Raw genomic sequence first — 11,238 nt, 5'->3', positions numbered from 1 at the left:
TTGTGGGGGGGGGTAGGGGGGATGAACATAGAGATTCATGTGGGTTTTTGATTGCATGAACAAGGTCAAGAGTAGTTAGAAACAACACACTCCTTGGGTGTGTGCAACCCATAGTGGCGAAAGGTTATTGAGAACGAATGATGACAATGATACGGAGAGGACACGCACAACACACATGCACATAGGTGCACACACACACACACACACACACCCTCTCTCTCTCTCTCTCTCTCTCTCTCTCTCTCTCTCTCTCTCTCTCTCTCCTCTCATTGTACTGTGACTTTTCTTTTTTTTGGGGGTGGTGTGCGGGAGGAGGGGATCGGATGACATAATGGTTGGGGGGTGAGGTGGTAGGTGGAGATCGGACAAGGGATAGGGGAGTGAGTGGTATTGAGAGAGGAGATGGAGGGTAGATGGTGGTTAGAGAGAAGAGAGGGGTCGGAAGGTTGAAGGAGTGACCATGGGGGGAGACAAGTGGCATGGGGAGGAAGGCACATGGGGTTTGGGGAGGGAGGGAAATGTGAGGATGGTATGGAATCCATGGTAGAGGGGCAAAGGGGAGCAATGTTGGCCACTCAACAATTAGGAGTGAGGTAAGGGGGTATTGTAGTAGTGGTGGTTGTGGTGGTGGGAGCAACAACATTGCTGCATTAGCAATATTATTATTATTATTATCATCATCATCCTAATTCTTATATAGGGGGTGTATCGCATAATATATACATGTACAATGGACTAGCAACATCCATGCATATTTGAGGTGCCATTTTTGAAGGTCTTGCAACTACCACTCGGTTTGATTCCAATCTCAACTGCAAGTGAAAGCCTCCCACATGAATGACTTCAAATTGAAGATATCTAGAGGAATGGATGCCAATGGGAATTTCAGTATGGATAAAAATTTGCAAATTACAAGTGGAGGGCAGGGGGTATGAACTCAAGTGTTTCACAAGGGTTTTAACCATGTGAACATGATCTAGAGTAGTGAGAAAGAATGCAAACTCTATGTGTATATACGACCAATAATGGAGAAAGGTTATAACGGTGGTGATGATGATGAGAATGATGTAGAGAGGACGCATGCATGCACACCCTCTCTCCTCCTCCCCCTCCCCCTCCCCCTCCCCCTCCCCCTCCCCCTCCTCCCTCTCGCTCTTTCTCTCTCCCCTCTTCTATTGGGGAAAGGGGAGTCTATGTGTCTAAATGGGGGGATATTTATACATGATGGGTGGGAGGGGATGAGGTAATGGTGTGGGGTGAGAGGGGAGTTAATGGCATCTAGAGAGGAGATAGGGAGAGGTGGCGGATAGAGAGGACAAGGGTTGTGAGGTTGTAAGAATGGTGTAGGACCCGCATGAGAGGGGTAAGGGTAGGCCATATTGGTTTCTCAATAAGTGACCAATGAGAAAGGTAAGGGAGGGGACATAATTAATACTAGTAGTAATGTAATTTATAACTATTATCATAGTTCGAAGGTAGGGATTTATCACATAACATATGAAATACACACATGTGTGCATTGTATACTTGTATAAATTGAGCTTTGACGATGCTAAAAAATGAATGTGTGTAAGAAGTGAGCATTTCTAGGCAAACTCCATTTCTTGCTCCGGATAGTCCACTTATTCCTCCTCTTCTCCTCGAGCACCAATACTGCTCCTCCACTACCACCACCACCACCTCTACTGCTACCTCTAGCACCACTGCCACTACTCTCTCTATTCTTACCACCTCCGCAGCTTCCAACACCGCCATCCCCACCCATGTTTCTTCCCCCATGTTCAATACATCAAGTACAACTCTCTCTCTCTCTCTCTCTTTCTCTCTCTCTCTCTCTCTCTCTCTCTCTCTCTCTCTCTCTCTCTCTCTCTCTCTCTCACACACACACACACACACACACAGATACACACACTCTCTCTCTTTCCCTCTCCCTCGTTCTTTTCTCCTCTCTCTCTCTCTCTCTCTCTCTCTCTCTCTCTCTCTCACACACACACACACACACACACAAAGATACACACTCTCTCTCTCTTTCCCTCTCCCTCGTTCTTTTCTCCTCTCTCTCTCTCTCTCTCTCTCTCTCTCTCTCTCTCTCTCTCTCTCTCTCTCTCTCTCTCTCTCTCTCTCTCTCTCTCACAAAGATACACACACTCTCTCTCTTTCCCTCTCCCTCGTTCTTTTCTCCTCTCTCTCTCTCTCTCTCTCTCTCTCTCTCTCTCTCTCTCTCTCGCATTCATTTGCTTAGCTTCTAACACAAATCCACATCATACATCTATTTTTCACAATCCTCTTAATTTTGCAAGGGTCAAGGATCTGTGTGAGATCCATTATCTTAGATACTTTTAGTGGTTAACATTAGGGTGATAAGAATATCACATTGTTACTCCCACATGCATATATACATTCACGTACCTCTCTCTTTTATGTGTGTGATTTGCCATTACATCCTAGCATATCATAACTTCCATTGTGCACACATAAGCAAAACTTTATCATACATGTTTTTGCTACATTCAATTGAGCATTATTAAGAGAACTTACTACAAAAGGGTACAATATCAAGCAGCTTGTTACACTTACTATAAAAATGTGTGATATGTATCATTTTTCAAATTGTTCAAATAGTTAATATCGAGACAACAATATTATCTCATTCTTACTTAATCCATTGTGTGCACATACATTCATATGCATGCATGTATCTATACTCCACCGTTCCCTAGATATTTTGCACATGCTTTATTTACACATCTTATAGTACTGTAATTGAGCCAATGCCTATATACAAGCTCTTTCACTTGCACATTCCTCTCTCTTTCTCCTATTCTATCTCATCCTCGTTTCATTGCACTTGGAAATCAACACAATCAAATAATTATGAAAGTACATATTCATTATGCACATCAAATATTAATCGAATTCCATTGTTGGAGGGTGGAATGGGTGATCCCTAACAAAGTCTAGGATTGAACCATGAAAGCACGGAAGCATGTGCTCCAAAACAATAGTTTACATGGGGTTTTCCTCAAATGGGGGTGGACATATAAAGATATTGGGCAGGTTACTTTGCATCTTCTCCACACTATCATCCACAAATAGTATCATTGTTGTTAATTATGCCCAATCAATGTCATCAAAACATTTCAAGAAAAGGGGCTTTGTGTAACTCCTTCTGGAAGAAGTGGTTGTGGGAGTTTCTTTGCACTTACCTTGTCCATATTGAAAGACAAAGGTTTGTGGTTGCTTTGATGACTTCATACATTCACTTCTAACTGGTTGGAGTAGCTCACTCAAGTTGTCTTCCTTCATTGAGCTTCAAATGGTAATGTCAAACCATGTGGATATTTCCTTTAAAAATTGGACAAGCCCTAGCCACAAAATCACCCAATGCAACATTCTTGTTGCTACTTCAATGGTGAATAAGGCATACATGCTTTCACATCACAAGTTTTCTACACAATCAAGCTTACCATCTTGGTGCTCTATAATACGCATGTTAGTGGAATGCGATGTCATGTCCTCAACTATTTTCTTACCACTTTCCATCGTTGTCACACATCTCTCTATAGTGGTGTGTAAGATAAGGCTCTCCACTACAAGATCTAGACAAACTTGCTCTATCCCTCTATCCATGGCAATGATACTGACCTTCTTGATAGTGCCTTCCACTGCAAATAATAGTCCATTGGAAACATTGTTAAGGGATGGAACAATAAAAACCCTTTGGAACAATCTAGATGAACATGCAATAAATGGTAAATTTGCAACTTCTAGTTGTTTTACCTCTACTGCTCAAGTGTGTTGTTTATTGCATCATTGGGATTGTAATCTACTCTTCAGTGGTATCAATCAAGGGTCCTATATGATCTAGTGGTTACGATTCATATTTAATGATATATTTTCACTACAGGAACACAAGAGATGTCTTGATTATAGTACTTGAAAACATCAAACCTTTCAAATGTGGAGAAACCAAATCAATTAACAATGAGGGTCGATATTTGCTTGCCCTTTCTTCAACAATACTAGGTATTCACTTGCTCTTCCACTTTATGTTTTCAATGACCGCACTACTAGTATCAAATTCCTATAAAATGATAATAGTCTCTTTACTAGAAGGAAGTGCAATATACTCCTAAGAATGCAACTCATTTTACTTACCACACCTTTGGAACCTTTTGTCTCTTGTGTTTGTTTTTTACTTGAGCATTTTTTGTACAAACCTTTCTCATTGGAGGGGTATACACCTTCTGGGTAGTCGAGGAAGATATGGCATCTTCGATATACCTCCACATCCCACTCTTGCTCTATCTGGGAATCCTCATAAATGCACTGATCATCCTGCAAGTCCCCCTAGTCCTAGCATTCTCCCAACAAAGTTTATATACCCCCCCCCCCCCCCCCCCCCCTCCATCTACCCATACATGAACTTGACAAGCAAAGTCACCATTACATTTCTAGAATAGATTGGCAAGATAGCATCACAAACGTGCTATAAGAGGGATATTGTGAATTATCTATATAAAAGCCTCTATACTCCTAATTTTGATGACTTTTGTGACTCTATGTCTTCATCTGGCTTGAAATAATGGAAGATTATGTGAAACATTTTCTCTCTATGTTTTCTCTTTATCTCTTGCATGTACTGGAAGAACAAATCATATCCTATGTAGTCTCCTTCCACTATCTTGTAACATGACCCAAAAGGTCTCTTGTCTCACCCAACTTTAAAGAACGAACGAGAATAACCTACGTTTAGGCATGCCCATCAACATTGGAATTTTCCTATCATAACTCTCCATGGCTTTTAATATCCTTACACGATCTGCCTTGTTTAGCTTTGAGGAGGCCAATGTGTATACTCTCTCCTCATTCAACACAGCCCGATCTTGGAGCCCCACTCCAAGCATGAGACAATTATGCATTGATAAAAACATGATTACTTCAAACCAATGTAGTTTGAGTATATATCAGTGGTAAGTACAGAGAGATAGCAACTTGCTGATACCACTTCTCTTTGAGGCTAGAGTCTATAACTCTTAACAAACATCAAGTTTTCTTGATGTGATTTTCATTAACACTACAGTGCACCTTCCCCACTCAGTTCTAGCTTAGAGTCAAAGATCTGTGTCCATTTCTATTCAATTGGTTGTACCACCATATCATACATAGTAATTAAGAACAATGTTATTGCATTGAGGAAAAATGCAATTGGGTGAAATGAATAGTTAAATTAGCTTGAAGAACTACCTACCTTCCACATGACATAGGCAAGTAAGATTAATGGTGCCTTGTACCATGCAAAAATGGGTGCTAGCTTGCTATGTGCTTGCACCCATGCCTTTCTATCATCAATTAACTTGTTAAAAGTAGTTATGTAGTTACCTTGCCCTGCCATCCTTGCTTCGCAAACAAGGTCTGCATACGAGGTATAGGCAACCCCCTTTTGTACTAGCTTGTATATATTCTGCATTAGGGTCTCATGTACATTTATTCATCCACGTGACATTTAGCACACAAAGGCATTCCAAGAATATGAGAAAATGTTGAACTACACACATGTTTGTATAAGATAGAGCTAACAAAATCTCCCTCTCTACCACACTTGTCACTTTCACAAGGCAACAATCAATGCGCACGTGTTGCCTTGCATTATCCGGAAAGGTTGTTGCAAACAATTAAATATGTTAGCAATGACCTAGGCAACAAACACATTGGAAAATGTTAAGGGCCTATAGTCTAGGACCATTCACATATGTGTATCTCATTCATCCATGGTACGAGTCAATGGTTACCATCCCAAACATAAAACATGCAATTGGACAAAAAGACCCAATCAGTGTTAGTGATTTCTGCCTCAAACTCCTCGTGCTTCTTTAGGCAATGGGAGTCCCACTCCTTTCTAATTGTATCATCAACCTCCTAGCATTGGTGCTTTAGAGTCTCCAATGATACTATGAGTATATCGATCCCTCTAACGTATCCACTACTAAAAAAAGTAATTGAGAGTTGCTTGTACCTTGATGTAACTTGTCTTATCATAGGCATGGAAACCAAATGATATTATAGGATGGGTGGCAAAGGATGGATGTCCGCATCTATATGAAATGACAAAGTAATACCCCACATCAACCTAAAGAAATAAAAATCATAATCAGTAGCATGTCACCATCTCTTATAACTACTCATTGTCAACGTTTCCAGTTGGTCTTCAATGCAAGCTTGCACAATGCGTTTATCGCAACAAGTGATTGTGAGAGTAGTCTTGCCAGTCATATCCCTAGCCTCTGTCATGCACTTTCTTTTTTGTTCTTTGAGTTTGCCTCTTCTTGCTTTGCATGCCATACCCTTGTTGTGCACTAAAGGACTCGATGCTTTGTTGGTCATCTCTCTCCTCATCTTGATATCACTCTCTAATATCACAAGCTTTCTCTTATTCTTTCTCATTTGTGTCCTCGAAGCATGCCCACCTTCTCTTAATGTCCCTCCTTCCCTACGTGCAAGTGTAATGGCTACCCTACACCTCAATGGATGTTAGTGATCGCATTTGCATTGCTCTCCCCCTCGCTCTTAGAGAGCAACTCCCCCTTGCGTCGTTTGCATACTGCTAATGACAACAGCCTATCATGCTCTAGGTTAGGGAGGCAAGTTAGAGTCCTTTATGAGACTCGTCAAGTTGTCACTCTCTTTTTTGCAAACAAGAATCCAAAATAAGGTAAGAGAAAGAGATATAATGGTCATAATAGGCTTTTCTTATTTGCCTAAAAAGGGGTCACCAATAGTCCCTTCTCAGGCATTAAAAAAAGTCACAAGTCCGAGAAGGGACTTATAACTATATTAGATAAAATAGGGGGGAATAGAGAGTGAAAGAGTGATGAGAGAGAGAGAGAGAGTATAATTTTTTCTCACCACAAAGGAGTTGTCAGCAACCCCTTCTTAAGTGACTTTTTTTTTTCACCCCAAGGACTTGTGACTTTTTTTTGCCCGAGAGAAGGGGATATTGGAGACCTCTTCTTGAGTGAATAAAAAATTAAAAAGTCCTCCTATGACTTTTTTTCACAATTTTATTTTCATGGAGAAGGGGTTGCCAATAGCTCCTTGTTCGGTGAAAAAATAATTCCACATAACCTCCTTTATCTAGGCTTGTGGAATCATTATTCGAAGAATGGGCTATTGACAACCCCTTCCTAACGAAAAAAAATGCACACATATATATATCTCTCTCTTCCATGTTAATTAGTAAGTTAAAATTAATGTATATTAATATAAATTAATTAGTATAAAATAATTCAAATAATATATTAATTTTATTTAATTAAAATTTTGATTATAGTTACTAATGTGTTAATGTCAAATTAAGTGTTGATTTAACTTGTTGGTTCATTAGTTTTAATTAGCATTAATTAGTACTAAATTAATCAAATTAGTTGGATAATTAGTATTAGTTAGTTACTTAATTTTACTTAATATTACTTTAATTAAATTTATTACTATTATAATATTAGGATTATCTTAATATTACCAATTTCTAAATTAATATTACTAATGTGTGTGTGTGTGTGTGTGTGTGTGTGAGTGAGTGAGTGAAGGTAGTGGTGGCAAGGGGCATAGAGAGAGACGAAGTAAAGGTAATGGTGGTAGTAATGGTGGTGGAGAGAGTGGTGGTGGTGGTGGTGGTGGTGGTGGAGGTATTTAGGGGTGGAATAAATGGACTTTGTGGAGCAAGAAATGAAGATTGCTAAAAAAAGCTTACTCAAATGCTCGTTCAAAAAGCTCGCTTCTTGCCCTTTCCCCTAAAGAAGGTAAATGGCCTTTTACATTTGCATGATTATAGTGCACTCAAATACGGTTTAGTTATTTCATAGCTTAAGAGGAGCATTCACATGTGGTTTAATGTAATGATCGTGTGGAGAGAAAATGCAAAGAAACATTGCTCACCCACTCAAGACAAGGAAGAACACATCCACAAGACATGATATTAGACACTAGTTTGGTGTTTACTAGAATACATAGCAAATGCCATAAAGTTTGAATGAGTGGGGGAGAAGGGGTGAAAGATAGATTAAAGATACATTAATGTGTGAAATGTCTATCAAAGCAACAAATGAGAGACAAAGTACACACACGCACACACATGTCTTTGAAATTCAAATGTGCTTTGGAGCATGTTGTAGGTTTGCAAGGCCCTTTGGAGGTTCAAGACTTCCCTTAGCCACAATGAAAATCATATGTAGTATAGAATTATATATTATGTTCCTATGTACAAAAATAAGAATTAAAAGGTTATGCAACACTTTGCATAACTTTGATCACTAGTGATACATGGATGACAAAGCCAATGCTCGGTAGAAAACCTGTATGGGAAGGGAAACTACAAGGTTTCAACCTAGAACCCCTATTCAGCTTCACACACACACACACACACACACACACACACACACACACACACACACACACACACACACACACACACGTGTTATTTATTTATTTATTTATATTTATATATCTCTCACCTTCCCCAAATTTGAGGCCCTACAGATAAGTCAAATAGCTAAAAGAAGAAGAATAAGAAGAGGACAAATGGACCAAAGTAGTAGCTTCTCTATCTCCTTCCATAGAGCTTTGAGAGGTAGAGATATCTCTCTAGATCTCTCTATAAGGCCCTACAAAAAGTAAAATAGCTTAAAAAATAAGAATAGGAGGAGAAATACACCAATGAATCTTATTTTTCTCTCTCACTTCAAATCAATGGCCTGATGAAAAAGTCAAATAGCTAAAAGGAAAAGAAGAAGAGGTGAAATAAATCGAGGCACCTCCTTCATCTCTTTTTATAGAGATTCAAGAGATAGAGTTGCTCTCTAGATCTCTCTCTAAGGCCCTATGGACAAGTCAAATAGTTAAACGAAGAAGAAGAGGATGAGAAATACACTAATGCATTTTTTCCATCTCTTTTTATAGGGATTTGAAAGTTGAGATGACATGCACAAACACACAAAGAATATGAGAACAAGGAAGGAGAAAGAAAGAAGAGAGAGAAAAGGAGAGAGAGAGAGAGAGATAAGGAGAGGACTTTAAAATGCAGGTTTCCTTAAGGGCATGTTGTAGGCTAGGGAGGCCCTCTCAAGGTAAGGACCTCTCGTAGCTATTTTGTCTCACACACACACACACACACACACACACACACACACATGTCCATGTACATCACTAGTGATTTGCAGTGATGTAGAGTGCTCCTTAACTTTTTAACTCTTATTCTATGCATAGAAAAGGAATACGACTTTATATTCTTTATATTACATATAGTTTTCATTCTGGCTAAGGGGGGTCCTAAACCTGTAGAAGGCCTCCAACATGGCTCGAAGAAAATTTGAATTTTAGACTTTGTGCGTGCGTGCGTGCGAGAGAGAGAGAGAGAGAGAGAGAGAGAGAGAGAGAGAGAGAGAGAGAGAGAGAGAGAGAGAGAGAGAGAGAGAGAGAGAGAGAGAGAGAGTGTGTGTGTGTGTGTGTGTGTGTGTGTGTGTGTGTGTGTGTGTGTGTGTGTGTGCGCTCTACCCTTGCAAGATGTGTCTCCTCATTAGTTTTGTCTCCAAGCTCTCATGAAATTCAGTAAGATGTTTGTGATGCTCAAAACCTCCCTAATATATATAGCCAAAAGGTGTAAGATGATGAAAAATCTTGCTTTAGGCTACTTAATAACTTCATGGAAGGCTAGCCCATTATCTTAGTCACAAAATCATGGTCATTTCTCTTTCATCTAACCCTCTTCGGTTGTAGCCAACAACAACCTCTTAACCTTCCTCTTGTGAGTGGAGTGTCTACTCCTCCCTTCCTTCACTTGATCTCATTGGCTACCTAAGCATGTCCTTGAGTTTCATTTCCTCCTCCTCCACCTTCTCTACCCTCTATTCAATGAAAACATATCTGTGATATTTCCAGGCAATAAAAGTTAGTTGGTTAGTTCAAAAGTTAGTTAGTCAATTAATAAGTTAGTAAGATTATTAATTAAAGACTAACTAAGGTAAAAACTAACATTAATAACTAATAATTTTTATTTAATTAAAATATATTTTAAAATAAATCGAGAGTCATAATCTGATATTTTTCTCAGATTAACAAGGATCGTAGCAACCCTTCACGGAAGTTACAACGTGAACGAGACGTATGAGCCATATTAATCACTAGTATTAATGTGCATAGTTTGGATGGTCCAAATATATTAGATTTTTGGGCAAAAAAAATCTAGTATATTTTAGATATTATCATAAAAAGATAGAACTAAAATTCATTTAAAAGAAAATACAAGTGATGTTTTAGTTAGTTTTGGAGATTTTATTAAAATAAAGAATAAAAAAAAGTGATTGGCAAAATCACGTGCCCCGCGATCGCAGTCTGCAGGTAGTAGATAGCACTTTGAATAGAGAAAAGAAGGAGTGAACTGAGAGCTTTCTAAACAAGTGTCTTGGAGTTTTACCCTCCTTTTGGAGCCAATGCAAGAATCAGATTTATGATTTAAACATCAGATCACCGAGTATTCTAAGAGCCCCTCCACTCTTGTTCTCAGCCTTATCCCCTCCTCTCTAATTCATTATAAATATGAGGTATGGGGAGGTACAAGAGAGCATAAGGAGATCTTGAGAGGCTACGAGAGAGAGGTAGAGAGAAGAATACCCCTCCAAGATATTGTGAGAGAGAGCTTGAGAGAGAGAGAGAGAGAGAGAGAGAGAGAGAGAGAGAGAGAGAGAGAATAATTACCCCGAGAGGCTGCACAATTCCCTCTATCTCCATCCTTGACTTAGCCATCTTTTCTTACCCTCTCCCATCTCGAATCTATTCTTCCTTCTTAATCTCTAGAGTCTATTTGCGGATGATGGCCTCCAACCGAAGAATGTCATGTGCGGATGGCAATCCTACAACCAGTAACAAAGCTTCGGGCGAAGGCATCACTGTCAATCCAATTGTGGTACCGGTCATAAGTAATGTATTTTCAAATTGATAGATGCTTGTTTTGATTCTCGCATGAGATACATTAGGCTCCATACTATGATGCACGAGAATAGGTCATGGGAAGGGATAGGTCTCTTCTTACATATTTGAAAGATGGAATTTGCAAAATGCATGTTTCAAGGGAAGTTAATTGCACTTAGTTGCGTATGGCTTATTCGTTGATAGAGCAATTAGTAAGGGGTTATGAATAGCATAATCGTAAAAAGAATGACATTAAGAATTATGCATACAAGTATT

Source organism: Lygodium microphyllum, chromosome 30 (assembly GCF_053477565.2).
Source record: "Lygodium microphyllum isolate KBCC chromosome 30, Lygodium_microphyllum_v1.1.10, whole genome shotgun sequence".
Lineage (NCBI taxonomy): Eukaryota > Viridiplantae > Streptophyta > Polypodiopsida > Schizaeales > Lygodiaceae > Lygodium > Lygodium microphyllum.
This window is presented reverse-complemented; position numbering follows the sequence as displayed.